The 22,283-nt window shown below is 39.0% G+C and overlaps 1 protein-coding gene across 7 annotated transcripts in view; it reads right to left on the reverse strand.

The window, feature by feature from the left end:
- Window positions 1-22,283, reverse strand: part of MID1 (midline 1) — a 251,547-nt gene that overhangs the window by 113,970 nt on the left and 115,294 nt on the right. Inside the window, exon 1 of one of the 7 annotated variants that reach the window (XM_032100630.1) lies at window positions 2,066-2,191. The exons of 5 other annotated variants lie outside the window; for them this stretch is intronic. The gene's annotated coding sequence lies outside the window, so the exon portion shown is untranslated. Of the gene's footprint in view, window positions 1-2,047; window positions 2,192-22,283 lie in introns of those variants that run through there. One more of the 7 variants, XM_032100627.1, reaches the window with a different exon arrangement.

Genomic DNA, 22,283 nt, shown 5'->3' on the forward strand with positions numbered 1-22,283 from the left:
AAGTACAGAATTGTATTTAGTGGTTAACAAGCTGCAGTTGTTCTGCCCCCAAGACACCCAAGGGCTTGGCATCCTAACCCAGTCTGTGGAGTGATGTACCACCCCTTCCTTGAGACACAAAGTCTTAGTCTTTATTCTTTCCTAATAAAGCTAAATACTAAGAAGGTGACAAGGTTCCACCTAACCTCTCTTGAGGACTTCCTAAGTCATATCAATTGGTGTTTTATGTAAAGATCCAGCAGCGCTTTATTGTTTACCAGAGACATGCCCATATGTTTTATTTCTTAAAGTGTTACTTTGCAGAAACATACCACAATAAACCCTGGTGATCCCAAATAGTTTCATCTATGCATTTACGTCCTTTAAGAACGTTATCCTTTTAAGGCTTTTTAAAGACCTGAGACAAAACCGGTCATTATCCACAGCCGCGTAATCTTGCCGCATAGTTTTTAGTAACCACGCTGTGGCAAAACTTCATTACTTTAAGCTAAGAAATTGAAAGCAGCAAAGGGTGCATTGTATCAGCAATGCAATTTGAATCCTGTGTTGCTGCTGTATAACAGCCAGAAGATCCAGTATCAAATTTATTCTCACTCTGCAGAGTGAAAGGTTGTCTTTCGGAGCTGTCACTATAGAGTGTCTTTGTTTCTTAGAGTCCCAGTTTCCTCCAGCCCTGAGATATGGATGGTATTTGCTTTGTACAGCTCTTCTCTGTTCAGGGAGATCCTGATCCTTGGAAAAGCCATGCTTAGTAGCCTCATTAAATGAATAGGAAATGCTTTTTTTACTACCCAGCTATGTCTGTCCTCTGACAACACACACACATATTCATCCACATGCACACATGGACAGGATCCAGAACTACTTACTAGTTTGGTTAGACTACTTACTAGTTTACTTGACACCCCCAAATTAATTGTCCTGCAGATAATCTTCAGAACATCCCAAAAGGGAAAAGGAAAAAGCAACTAAAGTGAGCAATTTCTTCTGAATAATTGTATCAATACCAGCAAAAGGCCTCTCAAATAAAAGGTTCTCAATATCACTCACAAAATAGCTTAGTAGCTTTTAAGGGAGAATGGAAAAAAAAAAACCAAAACAATAGCTTAATTACATCCCTTTAGAATTTCCTCATCAATGACACAAAAACGTCTCACAGTTTATCTCAAAAAAGAGAACAAAATTGTAGATTTCCTGTCAGCTGGCAAGCAGGTCAGTGTTACTGTAATAACTAGAGTAGCACTTGAGAAAGAATTACTGGTATGCATCTGCACAGCTTCCAGCTTTTTCTTCTAACAGCTTCATAAATACCTATTTTCAAACATCACTGAATGTCATCCTTTTCTCAGACAATTGCTTGTCGTGAAATATTTTACTGGGAAAATCACATGATGATTCTGTACCTGTGATCTATGCATGCTGCTGATTCTCCTAAACGTATGCTGCGTTTTGTGGGCTTTTATGGATACAGAATTTGCATATGAAATAACCGTAGTGACCAGACCATCAGTCTGAGCATACTGGTACCAAACATGCATCCTTTGAAAAAACACCACCTCTCAGCCATCATACTTGAAACATGTCACTGCTTTAGGTTAAGTAAGTTCATCAGTTACAAATAAATAAATGGAATTTGAAAGGCTTTGCACAAGGAGTGAAGCAGGTTTCAGGGAATGATTGTATTTTTAAAATTTTTCTCATGTAAACATCTATCTCAGCCTTCATCTGTTATTTTAAAAACAGAATTATAATGTTCCAGATGTCGTTAACTCTGTGCAGATGCTAATGCCCCTTTATCTCTCTAGCTGGTTTTATGACAACTAACAAGACAATAAGTCCTTGTTTGAAAATACAAGATGAAAAATGTTCCATTTTTTCCAGACTTCCAAGTACCAAAAAGATAATTCATCACAGCAACAGAGCAAACCTCAACTCCTCCCTGCAACTGCTAAACACATTATAAAATACTTCCTAAATTACTTGCAATGGCAAGCATACACATATGCATCTGCTCCACTCCCAAAAAGCCACCCAGCCGCATACCCACCGCTGGATCCCGCCTTACATCTTCTGTGGGGAACATTGCTGCAGAGACAGGGACCACGCTGGCCCTCTCAGGAACCACCAGCAGCCCAGCTGGGACAGGCAGTAGCAGCCACCACTGTCCCAGTAATCCTGCGGCAGCACTGACTGCGTCTGCAACTGCAAGACAGTTGTGGCCGAAACACAACAGGAAAATCTCCCCTACAATTGCAGGAAAACCCGCTCCACCTAACCGCCTCCGCCAGGATCTGTGCTCCCAAAGCCAGTCCTCCGTGCTGCACCCACAGCAAAACACCTCCTCTCCCTCCCAAGGGCCAGCCCTGTTGGGGTGAAGGCAGGAAGAAATGGATCTTCTTGCAGAGCATCCCAGCAAACCACCAAGGGCTGTGGTGGGACACTGCTGACTCATGGCTTGGGTGAGGGCGAGCTTGGCTGTGGGAACAATTTGCCCAGATTTGGGGCTGGCAGCACCCAGCCATGTAATGGGAGGCTGGCTTGGACTGGCCAAACCTGCCATGCTCAAAAGGAACATTTCTAATCTTGCTGTTCTCCAGAATGGCAGAACTCTGCATGACAGACTTGTGGCAAATAATTATTTAACTTCTTTTTTACTGTTTTCTCAAATTATTCAAAAACATAACAGCACAAAGTCCAGCGGTTTGCCAAAAATGGGGGCAATTAGAGAGTACTTGTGTGAAAGACTTCTCTTCCTACAAACACTAATCTCTGAGATTCACCAGGTGAAACACAAGATGATAGCAGTTGCTTAATTTTCTTTTTTTTTTAAATTCTCTTTAACTTGTATGTAAGCAGCAAACTGCAACAGGAAACTGCAAATGCTTTACCAAAGTGCCCGGGAGGAATCCTGACTGAAGTCACACCAGACATTTGGTCTCCAACAAAGGTGTTAAAAAATCACACAAAGTGGAAACAGCAGGAAAGAATTGCTTCCTTGTGTTCTCCGTTTTTCATGTTGCAATGCCCTCTTTCATACAATGGTAACAAAAAGTGAAACAAAACATACCTCAGACATCTGAGCATAAGGTTGCATATCCACACTTGTCTTAGGTTTTCCTTCCATGAAAGAGCCTGCACTTTGTTCTTTTGAAGCAATAAACAACTATTGTGATTATTTAATTTCCTATTCATTTCATTTCCTTGAAACAATGGGCCAGAGACCTCATACAAATACATACTCTTCATAAGGCTTTTAAAGGTTTTAGCTGGCAACGTCTGTTAACTTGTGTGTGGAATAGCAGCTTCTAACAGGCGAACTGAGTATGCAGAAAGCAAGACAGATGTGCAGAAGGATGATGATTATTAGAACCCTTTTCCATGATATTAAATGTCTATGGATACCTTATAGTCAAGTTATAAGCAGCCCAGTAGAAGCCATAGCACAAGTCCTAGACAGAAGAATTTTAGATTCCTCAACACATATCCTGTCCTTGATCTTTCATTAAACAGCATCATGTAGTTTCCTTGGACTGGCTCTCCAGCCATTGTACTCATCCAGATGCATTTGTGATCAACCGGCCCAAATGATTCTTGATTCTATGATTACCAGATGCTGTCTGCTGCTCTCTTTGTCCACATTATCGTCTGCATTTTCACGCCCTTTGCTTGCAGACAACCAGCCACAGTCTGAAGCAGTTTCAATGAACAAACATTTATTTAAATCTTCTTCTCTTTCAATCCTGAAAGTGATACCAATCATAAAAGCGATGCCAATTTCAATAATCTTAATTTTGCTGATACATCTGCCTTAAGTCCTGCATGTGTTTTACTTCAGTTTGAGGGCAACAGTGCATGTGTTACGATAGACAACAATGAGGGAGATTTCAGAACTTAGAGCTGAGTATCTCTATGTGATGGTTTGTCAGAAAAGGCTTCAGATACTTTCACTGCTTATGCACATGTATGCACATATACACATGTATGCAAGTGAATAATTATAAGTTCAAACCCACAGCCTCATAAAGTTGTATTTGTGCCACTGGTGATGCCAGCTTATTTGAGTTATCATTCAAGAATATTAGCTTAGATAAAGAAGACATCTAACAAATATCCTCTGCCACAATCATCTCCCTTCTTCCACTTTTGACCTCGCATGAACTATAAAATAGATGTCTTCTAGCCTTCCTCCTCTGCAACACCTATTGAAATTCACGAAAACCTCAATAGAGATGTCTTCAGATATGGAACTGGATTCTCATATAGCAGAAGGACTGAGATACATGACTGAAAATAATCAAATTACCACAGTTTAACATATCTTTAGTGCTCAGAGCCAACACAGCTGTGGATTCGCATTCTTATGACACCTACCAAGAGCTTTGGTGAATTTTACAAAGGCAACAAAAGGTATTTCAACCACCAACAGCTCCTTTCTGCTGAAAATTACCCCCTTCACCGCTGAATCAGTAGATGAAGTGCTGAACCATACCTCATGTGTTTCTTCGCATGGTATAAACTACAAAAAATGATTGCTTAAGGTGTGTGTGGTTGCAGTAAGTTACAGGAGTGAAAAGAAGCAGGTAGCTTGTAACAGTAATTTCTTAAAATATGTCAAAAGATTCAGTACATATCAACTGGCAACGTCCCTAGCTCAAATAGGATGTGAAGAAATTCAGTCTAAGACTCTGAGCTAATATATTACTAGAGAAATAAGTCACTGTATCTAAATTTAGTATAGCTTAAAGTTCAGAGTCTTAATGAAAATCCATCTATTGACCCACTGTAAAATTTTTCTTTCATCATGTGTGGGTTCTAAAATGATGTATTTCTGATGTCAGAGTCTCCAAAATGTATCTATTTGCTGTGCAGCTGCTGTTTCTGCCAAATTCAGAGTCAGCTCTTCATGGTAAAAGTTTGATCAGTGTGATCCTGTTGTTTAAGGGAGCATTGAGTATCATACTTCGCATCCTGCACACCTCACAGCTGTGCTGTATAGTTACAGTGTTATTCTGCTTACAATGCTCCTCGCACTCAAGAAACAGAGCACCTTAGGAGCTGAAGCAGATCAACAATAGAATAGAAACAAGCAAGTGCTCAGTTAGGTTACAAGAAATCCTGTTGCCACAAAATAGTCAAAGCTCTAGAAAAAGAAAATACCAAGACTGATTGGGAGAAGCAACTTAGATGGGGCACAAAATCATAATCCAGTGTTAATCCTGAAATTCACTGACCCACAAGCATCCAGCACAGCTTTTTGCTGGGTTCCATTGTGTCGCTTGTAAGTCAGGCATAGATACCTTGGTGAAAACAGTTGGACTTGAAAAATTGGTCCATGTTTTTTAAAGAAAGCTAGAAAGTAAGATTTTTTCCTTGCTAGTTTGGAAATACTAATACGCAATTTCCAAAATCTCATTTTTACTGCCTTGCCTTCTGCCCTCAGAAGAGAATCCTCTATGCCACTCCTTCAATGTACAGAATAGAAACACAATATTTCTTTTAAAATTCATTATTTGTGCAGTTTTATCTTATTTTGATGGACAGGAACATACATTTTTAGATTGATAGGTGCTGTTGCTGGACACTTATTCCAAACAATCAATCCACTGTCTACAGAAAGCAGATGCCATAGCGTAGTATAATGGATCATATTGAAACTGTAATATTAACAAATGGAACAAATATGCTAATGTCTGCAGTTTGTAACTTTTCACAGGCAGGCACAATCACATAAATTACTTGTTCTATACAGCTAATCATAGGATTCTATGATGAAGAAAACCAACAGCAGTGGATTGGCTAAAAATAGTATCTCTCCAGTCTTTCTTCTCTTACCATATGGTCAGTCAGCACAGAGAGGCTGATCCAAATGACATTAGCAACTCACATTTTTTTGTTCAGGGCCAGAGTAAGAGCAGCCTCACTGCTGTTCTAGCAGCATGTCAGAGATGTAGGGTTTTCCTGCTCCAGGCAGGAAACCTTCAGTACATTTCTGATTAGCCACATCCTCTGCTCACCCCAAGTGAAAGAAGTGGAGAAAATACAGATACTCCTCCCTTTAAGTCAGCATCTGCACCTTGCAATTCTCTTTGAACACTAAGGACATAAAAGGAATAAAAAGGTAGTCTGGCTTTTTGGAAAAATTAAGAAGTATCATGTCACCAAGAGCAATTCATGTGATACAATTTGAAAAATGTCTTAATATTAAATTGTTTCATATGAATGCTAACTACTGATTCTCCCTCAAATAGTTGTTTAATATTAATTGCTCTTTGAGCTATAAACCTCCTCTTGTCTCATTGATGGAACTCTTTAGACATTGATGGGTCACTGTACAGGTATGCCATTTCCTCCCTAGTGCTTCATTTGTATTTAAATATCATTTGAATTTGGCCCAATGAACCATACTATAAATGACCCACCATTCAGGCTCTCTGGAGAAAGGCAAAACTGTAATTTCAACAGCAACATGTGATTCTAAAATATTTTGTATCTTGCTGAAGGAGAAATGTGTAGTACTTCTTTCACATTTGAATAGGTTATAAATTGCTCTATCAAATATCATATTGCCCCAATTTAAACAAAAGCATATCTTTCAAAACTTCAAAGTAAGTCACAAATGAAAAATCCCCTTGCTTAGAATGTACAGCAGCTGCTTGCAAATTTGGGGTGTAGGCGAGGCAGAGAAAAGGAAAAAGAAAAGCTACTCCCAGACCATTTCACTGCTACACAGAACTTGCTTTTAACAATTCCTTATGATCAGTGAAGCCTCTTGCTCAGTGCTGCATTTTGGGTTTTGGATAGAGAAAGAAGATTAATTACTCTGTTCTAAATTGTTAGATTAACAATACAGCATTGAATGTAGATCCTCTAATTCATGAAGACCTCACGGCCCTGAAGGACACTGAAGGAATAATCAGTGCAGGAGTATGAAAACATCAGTAGAACCTGATGATCAAAATAAGGCTTGAAGAATACCAGTGTGCAAGTATATGTTTAAAAATGGGGAAAAAATTAAAACAAACCCAGTCAAAAGCCAGGAACTTGATCCTTTTTATGTTTTCTCTCCTGAAGCATATCCAAAAAGATTGTTTACCCTTTCAAACTCATCACACGGAAAAGGTTTTGTATTGAAAAGATAAGAAAATTGTTTTCTTTTCCTTTGTTGTTAACTGCTTTTTAGCAGTACAATGCCAAAACAAACTTGAGCTGACATTTACTAAATGTGAAGCCTGAAGTTTTTAAACACATCTTCTGAAGTTTAAGTCTCTTCTACAGAGTTTGAAAAGGCAGTTAATCCTAAATTGTGGAGAGGATATTGGGATCTAAAATCTAGACAGCCTCAAAACTTTGGAAGGTTTAGAAATCAATCTTAATTTTGAGGCTCTTGGCTACAGCTAAATCCCCACTGTTTAATATTTTAAAAATTATGGTTTTTTAGCATCACAGGCAGATTAGTATTTTTGGTGGAGATGCTTCACAAATAGGATGTCTGATTATGCTTTACCTCTACGTGATCCGATTCTGATTGGGATAAAAAATATCACTTTAATGAACTTGACAAACACTGTCTGAATCTGTTCATGTTTTTATATCATGGCCACAAGCAACTGTATTAGAGAAGAAATTTAAATTTATTTTCTTAAACATTGAAATATAGCCCTTAGTATTAAGGAAAGATTATGTGGTATTCATGAGTAGTAGTATGAATCTACACTTCCTGTAATTACAAGCGTATTTTAGCCTAACTCAGCTCCCAGTTTTGCTGAAACTTCAGTTCTGTTTCCAACTAAAGCCACAGTTCGACAGCTTTCCTATGAACGGAGAATCTTCTTACTGAAAACAGTAGTGGCAGTTGCTCTGCAGACACTAAGAGACAGCATCAGATACAAGAATTTCTTGGGAACGCTAAATAAAGTTAAGCACATAGACAAATACTTAGAGGATTAGAACAAAAAAAGTTTATGCTAATGAAATAATCTTTAGTCCTGAGGGTATTGTCTATTTTCTTCCAGTGATATTCATATATTAACTGTACCAGTATATTTTAAAAGAAATTAGGATCATTAGCAAATTAAAATGAATAGCCTTGAAAAGTATTAGCAAAAGAAAGCCGTGCCTTTTAATAAAGAAGACTAACTTATGAAAAACAAATCAAAGTATCAGAGAGTTCAAATCCTTGCATACCAGCACAGGGCCTGTTAAATGAATTAGTTGCCTTTTAGATTTCCAAAAACTTCAGGATAGAGACCCTTGATGTGCAATGAAATATATGCACCCTTTTGTTATTTTTCTAATAGTTTGTCAAGTGAAGAGATATAATTATTTACAAATGCAAGTGTGTAAAAGAAAAAGATTCTGGATATTCAATGTGCTCAATGGAAAGGAAATTGCTTAAAACCTAAGAATTATATACTTAGTCTACAGTTAGTTCAAAGACTAATTCTTGTAACCTCACATAAGATGAATTTAAACACAGACCTCCAGAGACTGCTAAAGAAAACATCTCCACAAAGGCAGGCCTTGCCAATTATGCTTGATTTATGGGTTGATTCAGGTTTTTCTGATTCTCCAATGAAATATAAATCACTTTAACTCATTACATATTATTTTTGTTGCACTACTGACCTGTTCATCTGATTTCTCCTCCATTCAAAACCAAAATGGTTTGAATTAGTAAACCAATATGGATTGCAAAGAGCATTCTTACAAAGTTCAAGTTTTAATTAATGAGCCACTAGAGCCAGGAACACTTGTTAAACATATATCTCTAATTAATCCTATCAATCACTGTCCCTCTAAGTACTCACGATTGGCAAGAGATTAAATAAGCACCAAGTCCTGGACAACACAGCAATAATTTTTTTCCTATTTATTATTAAATCTCTAAATATCTGGCAACTTTCCTCTTGTGTCATACTCTACTCCTTATTTTCTTGTCAGTGTCTTCTCCAGGGTGGTGCACCTGCATCCAGACAGAAAAAACACAACTTACTGTCAAATTTCAGATTAAGGACTCATGCAAGTATTATTTCCCATCAAGCTGACAGAACAGTCTGTCGCTCAAGTTGTAAGCTCTCCAGAGATCCTGCACTATCACTGTAGTCCATGAAATAGAGTTTTCCCCAAAAGCAATGCTGACAAATAGACCAAGAAAGGAAACTGTATGGTATTTCTTTCCATTCTTCAAAAGAATCTCCTGCTACTGTAATCTATCATAAAATACAATGTAAATTACAACTAAAAGCATGACAAGAAACAGTGCATTTGTACTCAAGCAAGAGAAAAGGAAAAAGGTTAACTAACATCAAAGGCTAGCAGGTAAACCAAAGAACAAGGGCAGCCGTAGTGACTCAAGAAAAAAATCCAAACCAGACAGCTATTAAGCAGTAGCAATATCTTTAGGGAAGAATTTTTATGAAACTTCCAGGTCTTGAGCATGATATTTTTCAGCCTAAAAGCAAAGACAAAGTCCTCTAACTGGCAAGGGTTTTAAACTTAAAGTTTCTGTAAATGAAAAGGTCATCACACAGGCAGTAATATGTTTCAAAAGCTAAAGTTCATACAGGACTGGTATTAACATACCACAGAATACCAGTAGAGAATAATACATACTGCAGCCATTAATTTTAATCTCCTTGAACCTGAGATTTTTAATAAAGATATATCATTTCATAGGAAGCAGTAACACCAGATCAAACAAATGTTCTCTTCACAGCTGCCATGGAAAGGCTATGTCCCATAGAACATGGGTGACGTAGAAGAAAACTGAGGAACAAACCTATTACTGACAGATCCTCTCCCAGGAATACCCACTCTGATGCAGTGGAACAGCCATCCATGTGCCCATCTTCCATTCGTTACTCTTTTGAAAGCCTTTTTATGCTTGAGCCTTTAACAACATGCCATTTTTTAAGTTTTTGACTTGCTGAGCAATAATTCCACAACCCCCACAAACAAAAACCACCAAAAAACCTTCCCCCCCAAAACCCCATTGCCTATTAGTGCTTTATATAGTGAAGATTCAAAGGATTGGAATCTCGATTCTATGCTTTTAATATTTATTGCAAATTCAATTTTTCATTTCAGGCAATATTTATTTGCCACAGCTATCATCAATTTATCCTACCTAGCTCTCTTTAGAGCAAATAGACAAAGCACAAGTCCCTTGAAAACAAAGGTACTGGGCTGTTTTCAGTTGCCAGTAGAGACGGCCGCTATGCTCTGCAATTTTCCTCTCCACTTGTCAGTCCTGTATATAATATTAGCTCAGGAATGCAATAACTTCTTTTCTTCTCTTTTTCTTTCCTACCTTCTTCATCTAATTAATGCTTACCAGAATAAGTGTGTCTTTGTGAGCTAGTCAGCTGTAGTAGTGGCTGCTCTGGGTAGCAGCTCCAGGTGGCAGTTTTTGCCCCTCCAGATTTCACAAAGCAACCAAACAGGTTCAGCAACATCTGACATCTGAGCATGACTTCTGACTTCGGGAGGGGAAGAGAGGAGGGGAGAAAAAAGACAGACAAGACAGACCAAACAACCTGCCTTTGGATCACTTTGCACTAATGTCTATGAATCTGTTATAAATTCAAGAACATGATGATTTTCATTTAACAAAGAGAGAATAATTCCCTTTTTTCCATAACAAGCAAAAGGAATCTGCTTAAAAGCTTGAATAACGGCCACCACGCACTTACTAAATAGCAGCCAGTCTACAGAGACTTCTTTTCTGGGAAACCAGTCTGGCTGGCAGCTAAATCCCCTTGACAGGAGACTTACTGCATTAGTCTTAAAACCACAGACTCTTACAGGTAGATGTAAGGATATAAATGTCACATTTTCTAACTACCCTTGTTTTCTGTTGGATCAACCTAATAGTATCTTCTGCCTGCATTTGTCCTAGATGAAAAAATTCCCCTAGCAGAACATGAACACTCAACACCTCCCTTCCAGCAACAAGAAATGATGAAAAGGTATTGTATTACTTGAGATGCTTGAGAAAATAAATAGCTACAATATTCCAGAAAGAGCAGTTTGCTGCCACTGGAAGCTAGAGCAGATAGTTGAGAATGATGTGTTAAGGGCTTTGCTCCTGCACTGAGTTTTGCAGTTGTTTTCTACTCCTTCCTAGTTCCTTATAAGCACAGAGATCCACACCCAAAATGGTGTCAGAATCCTCATCCACCATGGAGTTACGCCTGGAATATAAATCCATGCTTTGATCCATTCACTCCATGATTAGATTTTTTGCAGCTTCTTTTTCCACTTTCAGTTAGGAAAAGACAACTTCAGTCATCTCTAATGCCACCGACAGGATGAGCCAGAGTAGCATGGGATGACTATAGTGTCAAGAAACCAGTCTGAGAAAGGGCAAATGGGGCAAGGGGCTGGCCAAATGGGGCAGGCAGGTGGCCTGTGTCAAAGAACTGATAGATAAGTTCCTCTAGACATGACAGGACAAAACTTTCTTTTTAGCCATTAAAAAGCTAGACAAGATTTTAGCCACCTGTTTAAGGTTCTGCCTAGAAAACTGAGTGATACAGGCACTCCAGAATGGGAAGGGACAAACCTTTTCTGGAGATAGATGACCGAAATAGGTAGCATGAATGTCTGTTGGTAACCATCTCTTCCACGAATAACTCGGAGAAAAACAGTACAGCCAGGATGTTCTTGACCATCAGACAGCTAAACTGGTCCTCTCTGGAAGAGGTGGGAATGTGTAATGGCAGTGAGCACATAGCTCATATCCAGTTTATGTCACTTCCTTCAAACACCGCTCAGGTTCCTGGATTACCATCAGGAAAGGGTGATACAGCATTTCTTCAAGACTTTCACAAAGGCCAGACCTATTCAAGCCAAGCAGAAATGGGCAGAGCTTGGTTCAATGTACATCTCCTCCTTCTGCTAACCTTGCAAATGCACTTGGAAGACTTCCAGTGCAGTGGTGAGGGAAAATTCCATCTTAATGACATAAAAATACCCCCACAAGCCAGGGCAAAAAATTAAGTCTGTTTTCATTAGCTTACTTTACCAAGTTTTGAACAGCATCTAAAATACCAGTTAAAGCTGCTCTCATTTCCAGTTTGTGAGAACCAAGCCTTAAAAAAATCCCTCATAGAAGCTACTACTATTTTTTTTTTTACTTGTGTTTCAACTCAAATCAGCAACATTGTCTGTGTAAAAGGGTCACATATGGATACCTTATTTATAGCGTTTTCTGGAGTGCTTTCCTTTCCTAAACTATGTACACCTCTAGAAAATAAGGATGAGTATAAATCCCTGACTAGAAGCACGGCAGAGCTCCTGTACAAAAGACATAAACAAGATATGGAAAAGGAGCTGGTAGCAGCAGAGCCTGTCAAGAGCTTCCAGCTCATCTTGAGGGATCTATAATTCAGCAATGAAATAACATGATTTCTAAGGCAGGGAGAAGGCCAGATTCAGAAGTAGTATTCTGAGAAAGACTCTGTGTAAAAAGCAAGTTTTGCTCTCCTAGATGTGTAGGATACAGAATCACAGAATCAATTAGGCTGGAAAAGACCTTTGAGATCATTGAGTCCAACCAATCAGCCAACACCATCTTTTCCACTAGACCATGGCAAAGAGTGCCACATCCGGTCTTTTCTTAAACACCTCCAAGGAGGGTCACTCCACCACCTCCCTGGCCAGCCCACTCCAATGCTCAATCATTCTTTCTGTGAAAACCTTATCCTCCTGTCCAACCTAAACCTCCCCTGGCATGGCTAAAGACTGTTGGGACTGAAGTGCAGGACTCAACACTGTCTTGTTGAACCTCATACCATTGGCCTCAGCCCATCAATCCAGCCTGTCCAGATCTCTCTGTAGAGGCTTTCCATCCTCCGGTAGATCAACACCCCTGGCCAGCTAGGTGTCATCTGCAAGCTGAATGAGGGTGCCCTCAATCCCCTCCTCCAGGTGATTGATACATTTATCAGAACTGTCCCCAGTACTGAGCCCCAGGAAACGTCACTGGTGATTGTGCCCCAGCTGGATGAACCCCCTTCTCCACCACTCTCTGGGCTGGTCATACAGAGAGTTTTTTTACCCAGAAGAGAGTGCGCCTGTCCATGCCATGGGCAGCCAGTTTCTCTAGGAGGATACTGTGAGAAACAGTGTCAAAGCTTTACTGAAGTCCTGGTAAACAACCTCCACAGCCTTTCCCTCATCCACAAGGCAGGTCACCTTGTCATAGAGGGAGATCAGGTTGGTCTGTCAGGACCTGCCTTTCCTAAACCCATGCTGGCTGGGCCAGATCCCCCAGTTGTCCTGTATGTGCTACACGATGGCACTCAAGATGATCTGTTTTGCTTGGTGCTTCACTGGCACCAAGGTCACACTGGCATAACGCTCTCTGCTCAGGGAGCTGAGTGTACCAGCCATTCAATGAGATACTCTGTAAAAGATGAGAAACCAAAACATTTTCCTCACATTAGCATGGATGAAATGTGTAAGAAACCCTGAGAGATGAAATATTTCAGCAGCCATGCACGAATTCAAAAGGCAGCAGCACAGCCATCACTTACTTAAATATTTAATGTTGAAAGAAGATTTAATGCTATCCTCAGTGACTCTTTTCTTAGGTAACAAGAGAAAAAGTGTTTTTTCTCCACACTGATTTTTTAAAATAATTTAGGAGTAATTGCATACAAACAAATCTACACAATAAACAAGCAAGTAATATAGCAATATATATCAGAATAATCAAAATATATCAGAATTACCAGCATGGGAGATGGGGAAAAGTACTTTTTTCTCCATATTCATGTTCAAGAATATGTTATTCTGTCACCAATGCTAATCTCCTTTGACATAAAGAACCGGCTTTAAAAATGACACTCGGCATCTAAGGAGACAGATTAAAAAGTCCACCAAGTGGTTCACCAGGAGCCCTGCTATCACTGCTAAGGTTATTATTTCAGGATAAACCCTGTCTCATTTACAAGCTTCCTTCCCATTCTCCTCCCCCCTTCCCCAGTGTTGACTTTTGATTTCACAATCTTGGTTTCTCTTTAGAGTAGTGAGGGGGGGAGCTCTCTTGTATGGAACTCAGAAATTATGATTGTGTGACTGGCTGAGTTTACTGAAGGAAGCTTTGTTCTCTCTTTTTTTCCTCCCTCCTGGGGCAAGCCGAGTGTTTCCCTCTTTTCCCCTCCTTCTTTTGAAATTCAGCTGGTCAAACATGAGCCATACATTCACAAACCCTCCTCTTCTCCACCCCCTTAACTCTGCGCCCACAACCTGGCACATCAACACCCAGAAGCAATTGCCTGAATGGGTGATTTTTAATCACTGTCTTGACTGGCAGCACTGGGATTAAGCTATGGTCCATTTGAGTAGTAGCTTTAAAACACATCAGCCCCCTGAAGTGCTGGACTCAAAACCTTTTTCTTCTGCTGTGTCTAGCCTGTATCTTTCAAAAACCTTCACTGATGGCTGCAGTGTGTAATTTTTGATCCACAGATCACTACAGAAATTGAATTAACTGGCACAGCATTTTTAAAAAACTAGAACTGACCCTTCTTTTCAGAACGCAATAATGAAGGGTGAGAAACTTCCTTTTAAAAATGAAAGTCTTTGTTGTTGCCTTTATTCCTTAAGGCAACATTTTTGCTTATTCCTAGATCAATTGATAGTAATTATTTATTTTAGTACTGCAGATCTTTATACTATCCTATCATGTCTATTAAGACTTTGGGATGGATCAGAGGTAAACAGATGATTGATGATGTTGATCAAAGTAAGCATCTTCCTAATCTAGCATAGTTTCTGACTCAATGGCCACACCTAACAATATACTGTCTGGCCAGATTCTGCTACACTGTTATCTTTAATAAGCCAGTGCAAATCACTTTTACCATAATGCAGTTCCTCCTACTGAGGGTTTTGTTCCAGCAGTATCAAAATCTTTGCCATTTATAATGCAGAATAGTCTATCATCTCTGAAAATAGAAGTGTCCCATGCAGTAGGTAGGGTTTGTCTTTGCAAAATTTCTGTAAATGTTTGTGCTGTTTAAAAGGAAGGAGTTTGTTGGATTTCATTTTTTTAAATCCAGGTTTATACTTCATGCCTCTTTTACTCCATTAGTGCCAGTATGCCTCAAAAATGAGTCTGTTATTGCCAAGATCAGCACTGTGTTAAGTGTCTGATGGTGATTTAATAAAAAAGGAACTAAACTGAGACCACTGAGCTCTTTCAATTGTCACCTAAATCAGATTATAACCTAGGTTTTTCAAAAGTGAATAGAATGCTGTAGACTAAACATCCAGCATCACTTACATTAAATCCCACAGGAGCAAAACATTTTGAACTCTTTAGGAAGCAAAGAAAGTTAATACTTCATTTTGCTGTGCGTTCATGCTGGAATTTTATCACACACCCAGAACACAGAACATCTTTAGCAAAGAAACCCTATTCCCTTCAGCATTTATATTATTGTAAGTTATTTTGCAATGTTGAAGGGCTAGTACACAAAACCCCCCATGTATTATTCAGATCTATGGCTTTGTATTATATTGTTCTTGGGTTATGAAGTCATAAGAATTAGCATTTCCTGGAAACAAAAGCACAAAAACATGAACCTGAAAAACACAGTCCTTGTCTTCCTGAGTGCTTTATTATGAAGTCAAACTGGGCTTTGCAGCTGTCTCTCGGTGGAATGTGGCCTAGATCTTTCCTACAAAATCAAAATGTGATTAAAGTGGTTTATAATTATGAACCACATAAATAGCTACATGGTATTATCGGCCTATCTTTAGACATTACCTCTTTCACTTGTGTGAAAAATTCATATTATGTGCATACAAGGAAAAAGCAACAAAACCCCCAAACATTTGTTGTATGAGAGATCCTTAAAATGAGAACTACATAGTGAAAAATTTCAAAATAAGTGACTGACCACAACACCCAGAATGATTTTCACTTACCAAAATCAATAAAGTAAATTATATTATTCAGGTCTTATACACAAGTAACAGGGAAAAGTGTCTGACAGTATTATGAACAGCATTATTCATATCTGTGCCACCACTAATGGTGTGAACTGTTTAAATCAGACATATGAGACCTGATCCCTCAATCAGTAAGTGATGTGAATTTTTCAGCTACATTTGTGTAGCACCCCTCCCCTAAAAACTCAGACAAGACAAACTCCATGTCACATATGTTCATGTTGAATCAGGAACATGGATATTATATTTCAGATGTTAAGCAAAATAGAGTTTAAAATAATATAGAGGAGAGAGAGGAGAATATAAACAACTCAAAGCATAATACTTCACCATCCACTTGAGATTATCCGATAAATACCTTTCTTTACTTTGAGTCAGACCTGGACTCAAGGGCTTGAAAAGTTTTTTTCTGTCTAGTTTGAAGATAAATATCACCCTGTTGTAGCTGATGAAGTATAGCAGTTCTCACGACCAGTTGCTTGTTTGGTAAAGATCCCCAGTACATAGAATGGTGCTTGTTCTCAGGACAAAACATTTTGAACACACAATCTTTTAAGGCATTCCCACATATATATTTTTATTCTACTACTTCATATATTTGAAAATGAGGGCTTGCTTTCAACTGAAATATTTCAGAAGCAAGTATTTGTTTATACCAGTAAAATGACGTTGTAAAAATATGTAGTTAAGATATAGGGGAAAAGGGTGTCTGTTTATGATCAATGTCATCAAACCTCCCTTAGGTTTCCTATCTGCCTTTCTCAGATGCTTGGGGAGTGGAAAGGAGTTCTGTGATGGTACAGCATCTGGAACAGGCTGACTTCCAGGACAACTGGTTGGTGAATTGGTTAGCAAAGTACTCTTAGGGAGAATGCTTCCAATAATCAACAAAACCACATTTTTGCCAATCTGGCGTTTGACAACACTGTTCTCTCACACCCCTCTTTGAAGACGCTTCTTTATCTGTCAAGCTGGACACACCACTATGGACATAAATCTGGACATAAGGATTTTTGGTGGGTTTTACCTGATGTATTTTAAGTTAGGACCATGTCTGACAATTAAACTAATAGTAAGGTTGCATTTCCAAGGGGGAAGTGGTGAATAAATTGTCTGACACAAGCCACAGTTTTCCTTAGAGAAGAAAATATAGATGCAGAGACATATCTGAGCTCTCAAATTGGGATCTTTTGGGTTTTTTTCTGACTCAATAGACAGGATGTATCTTGGAATCGTTTTGATTATGATGCTGGTTTATAATACAGATGGGAAAATTGAAGGCAAATTAATTTTTTCACTTTCTTACTGTTGTATCTTTTATTTTCAAAAAAGACGTGACAATATATGTTTTTTATATATCCAGTTTTTGAGAAGTTCTCAGTAGTCTTTAAAAAACAGATCCATTTAATATGTTTCTAGTGACCTTGAAAATATAGGGTGTTCTTTCTGCCCATCATCTTGAGTAAACGAAAATGAAGCTACAGTCACATAGCCGAAAGGTGCCATTTGTAAGTGCCCATGTGCGCTGTGACATTTCCAGTGCTCAGTATGCTGCCATCTCCTTCCTGCATCAAATTTCTCTCCCTTTCATCTCCAAAATACTCAGTTAAAAATCAGAATTTGATGGATGCAGTTCTTCTAAATGATAGCCTTGTTCTTCAAAGTTTGATTTTTTTCCTTAACAGAGTTGTACAACAGGCTTCATATTTTCCTGCAGCATAAATTTGTATAAATTCTAAAATAATGAGGCCTTAATGGAACATTAAATGATTACATTGCTGTAGGTAGCTCTTTGCTGCCAGCCATTCCTTAGAGTCTTTGCCATGCATGGCTCATTACACAGGAAACAGTTCCAATTTTCTTGCGCCCTACCCCCACTTTGTATGTACTATTCCTTCATGGAGCATAATATCTGCCTTTTTATTCCTGGATTTTAAAACATCAAACTGCTAAAAACATTTTAGTATTTCTTAGAATTACGGGCATTTAATCACTACATTCAAGCGGCCAAACAGATCGGGTGATATATGGTTGGTTGAACAGGCAACACTTGTTCATCTTTTTCTCAGTGTTATGAATGCAGGAAAAACATAAGGTGTCAGTTTGGAGGCTATAAAGAAAATAGCAGTCAAGCAAAACTTCAAAAAGAGTTTTAGCCATTGAAACCCAGCAGCTGAGGGCAACAAAAACTTCCCATGGATTAAAAATTCATAGAACTGGCAAATCTTTTGTAGAGACAAGGGGTAAAGTTCATGCGTTTCATAGCTTCACTAACTCCAAGAAACAACAGTGCCTTTATGTACTCCTGAGCTTTTCTATAGAAGAGATCTTTCCATGGTTAGCCGAGATAAGAATTAATGCAACACAGATACAATACTCCCATACTTCTGAGCAGTGTAACGTCCTAAACACATTCATATGCTTGGTCAGCAGATATTCCACAACTTTGGTTGAGTTACAATGTTTTAACAGTAAAAACCTGTTCCCCACCTTGAAGAAACACTAGCTGCCTTTTGCAGTTCAGCTCCCTGTTAACCATGGAAAGAAACAGCTCTGCTCAAAACAGATGCCTGGGAAGACAGAGCAAAGTCTGAATAATCAGGCCCCAACAGGGGTCTGGCAACAAAGCCCAGAGAGGAAGTTAAAAGGATTAGCACTATAACACTGTTTAGTACTCCTCTCTCCCAACCTGACCCAAACCCATCTTCCTCCTGCTAAGCCTCCCCTTCATCATTTTTACGGTGCTCAGAATACCCAAGTTCACTCGTGTATAACTTAACCTCCTCACTTGAGGGACAGTCACACCATTGTGCACTGTGAGCCTCTGAGCATGGCTTGCTCATTAGTTGTATCTGCATTGTTAGCACCATCACTCAGGAGGAGCCTGGCTGGGAAAGCTGCATTAGGGAAATGAGCAGTACAAATGCTAATTCAAGGATATCTGTGCCCTTGTAAAGCAGAAACTGTGCTTGCTGTATGTCTTCCTGGTAGTGCTTTAGTTCAGGTCATGAGAACACTTTTAAGCAACCTCCCAATCCTCTCCATTAATCAGGCTTGGATTCATATCTCTGACTAATGCTGGAGTGCATGAAGTCTCATCCTCTCAGACAAAGCACAGATGATGAGCTCTAGATGAGCACTTAAAAATGACCTTCTGCTGCTAATGAAGTCCTCAGGCCCTGACTATAAGGAGTACAGTATGGGAGCAAAATGTGCATAGTCTGGATATTGGGTTCCTTTCATCAACCATTTCATTCTCCTGATCTGCTGTTAGTTAACTGGTCCAGCATGACTTCTTAATGTGTACACAGGCACTGAGCATGCCAAAAGCTTCTCACCTTCAGGAAAATCTGACCAAGAGTTTAAGTGTGGGCAAGATTGGGAAGTGGGAAATGTGGAGTTTCAGAAATAGGGTATACATGAAAATGTGAAATAATGGGAATGAGTGGAAAAAGATATGAGATATTCATGACTGCAGTCCTGGTTTATGAAGATAAAAATGTGTTGTATGAAGAAACAACATTTCCTTCCACAGGTAAGGTTCCCATTAGGATTTCCCCAGGGTGTAATACAGGTCTCAACCATAATTACATTCTGGATGGGAGAAATGCTTCTGAAGTCAACATTTTTGAAATTAAGTTGTCAGTTTGTGCTGTCACTCAGTTCACTGTGACTAAATACCATTGAGCACTTAAAAGGAGCTGTAGTGTGAATTCTGGTGAAGAAATCCCTAGCTGCCAGGAGACTGCACTACCACTCTGCTAACCTTAGCTGGTTGCCCTCTCTATAAAGTCTGAAATTCATCTCACCTGACTTTAGATCAGAAAAACAACATAAAGCAAGACTTTGCTGCATATTTTATACAGCCATCTTTGAATGGGCTATGATAGATGTCAGGTAAAACAAAGCCCCCTCTAAATGTTGCTAAATTTCAGTTCATCTGATGAAGTAGAGGTGTCCAAAATACAGGAGTCTACAGATGACAAGATCCTTGTAATCCTGGGATCTTTTCCTACTCAACAGGCATTTCAAGGAAGCAAATTATCTTATAGTTTTGTATGGTTTTAGAGCAAAGAAAAGTCCTATTGCTGAAGTACCTATATCCACGGACTACAAAAGAAGCCAGTAGAAAATGGGCTAAGACATAGGTATCCCCATTGTCAGTGACTATATTGTTAGAAGACTCCCATCACAAAAGTGCAGTATATCCAGAGAATTTTCAGTTAAATCAGTACACTTCCTGGAATGCAGTCACGCATCGTTTAATTAAGATTAGAATGCCTTATTAAAAGAGAGAATCTCATAACATTGCTTAAAACATGAACCTAAATTAAAAAAAAAAGGAAAAAAAAAAATCTTAGAATCATAGAATGAAAGTCTTTTCAACCCAAACCAAAGATCAAGCAGTCCAACACCCCTGCTATGGGTACCAACATCAATAGATGACATTGCTCAAAGCCCCATCCAGCCTGACCTTGAACACTTCTAATGATGGAATATCCACAGCTTCTCTGGACAACCTGTTTGAGTATCTCACCCTCCTTATAAAAAATTTCTTCCTTATAACCAACCTAAATCCACCCTCTTACAATTTAAAACTGTTGCTCCTTGTCCTATCACCACACACCCTTGTAAAAGAGACCCTCTTCAGGTATCTTGTAGGCCCCCTTTAATTTATTGAAAGGCCACAATAAAGTCTTCTCTGAGCCTTCTTATTCCAGGCTGAGCAATCCCAATTCTCTCAGCCTGTCCTCACAGCAGAGGTGCTCCATTCCCCTGATCATTTTTGTGACCCTCCTCCAGATCTGCTCTAACAGGTCCAAGTTTTTCCTGTTTTGAGGACCCCAGACCTGGATACAGTGCTCCAAGTGAGGTCTCACCAGACAAGAGGAGCAAAATCACCTCCATTGACCTGCTTTTGATGCAGCCCAGGAAGCAGCTGCGCATCTGAGCTGCAAAGACACATTGCCAGTTCATGTCCAGCTTCTCATCCACCAGTATCCTGAAGTACTTCTCAGCCTTGCTTTCAATCTATTCATCCCTCAGTTTGTACTGATACTGGGCATTATCCTGACTTGATTAAGTCCACATTGGTCTACTCCTCAAGCCTGTCAAGCTCCCTCCAGATGGTATTCCTTCCCTCATGTATATCAAATGGGTCACTGAATTTCCTGCAAATGTTTAATTATAAGCAAATGCCTAGAAACAGATTCTTTAAAAATCTATGGGCTATCACATTTGGATTGCCTGTTGAAGCTGGTTTTAAAAGGTATGTCTTTTATAGGCAGCACAGTCTTTTGCTGTCTCATTTTGTAAACAGTATTCCTATCTTACAAAACCAAACACTTCCATTTTAATCTTTTTAAATAAGGGTATGGGGGAACACAACAAACTAAGAGTACTATTTGATTTAAGGCTAGTGTGAGATTTTTTATTTTCTTTAAAATGCCAAACCTACTGAAGATGCCTTTTCTCTACACCCTGTTTCCTCATGCTGTATTAGACCTTGCTGAAACACTAACACAGTAATCCTTCACTTACCCTAACTTCTCAGAGAACAGCAAATGTTCAATATTATTTTCATAATTCTGTATTGTTCTGCCTAGATCAAACCTGTTACAAAACATCTTTTAACACAATCTATTTAAAGCCTTCCATCAGTTTTCTTCCTTAGTTAAGTGAATATCCAACACAGCACCAGGAGGTTTCAGTGCTCTATGTCAATCCATACATCATTTGAAGACAGATTGCACAGATGATAAAGATTAGTTATGCAAGTATTTTTGGGAAAGGCATGACTGCAGGCCCCTTCTTTTACATCTCTTCCCTTCTCTGATAAAAGTAATAAGCCACAGATTTAGACACAGACATCTAAAATCCAGTTAAGTAAGGTAGATAAACTCATGTTCAACTAAGGTATTTAAAATTCTCACTCCATTGTTTTTTCACACCAGTTTTCAGACTGAAGTTCCTGTGTTTGTTCCTAAGTTTTGTTGGGGCAATTGCTGTGGTTTCTGCGTCTGAGCTGCTCCCTCATGCTTTTCACTTAACTGCAGGAAGACTTTGCTGAACTACTGGGCACTCTGGAGAGAGGAATAAACAGGTATTAGAAAATTAACAGCACAAATTGATTTGGACTGTGTCCTTCCCCTGAGGTGAATAAGGGACATATAGTGGCTGACATGAAAGTAGAACTGCCTATGTTATTAGATTGGGAGAGTTGGAGGTCACCACCCAAATAAGCTGAATAATAACTTTCTCAGTTGCAGTGTGGACATATGGAAAGGTAACAGGCCACAGACTGACAAGTCCAGGATTCC

The sequence above is a fragment of the Corvus moneduloides genome, chromosome 2, assembly GCF_009650955.1.
Source record: "Corvus moneduloides isolate bCorMon1 chromosome 2, bCorMon1.pri, whole genome shotgun sequence".
Classification (NCBI taxonomy): domain Eukaryota; kingdom Metazoa; phylum Chordata; class Aves; order Passeriformes; family Corvidae; genus Corvus; species Corvus moneduloides.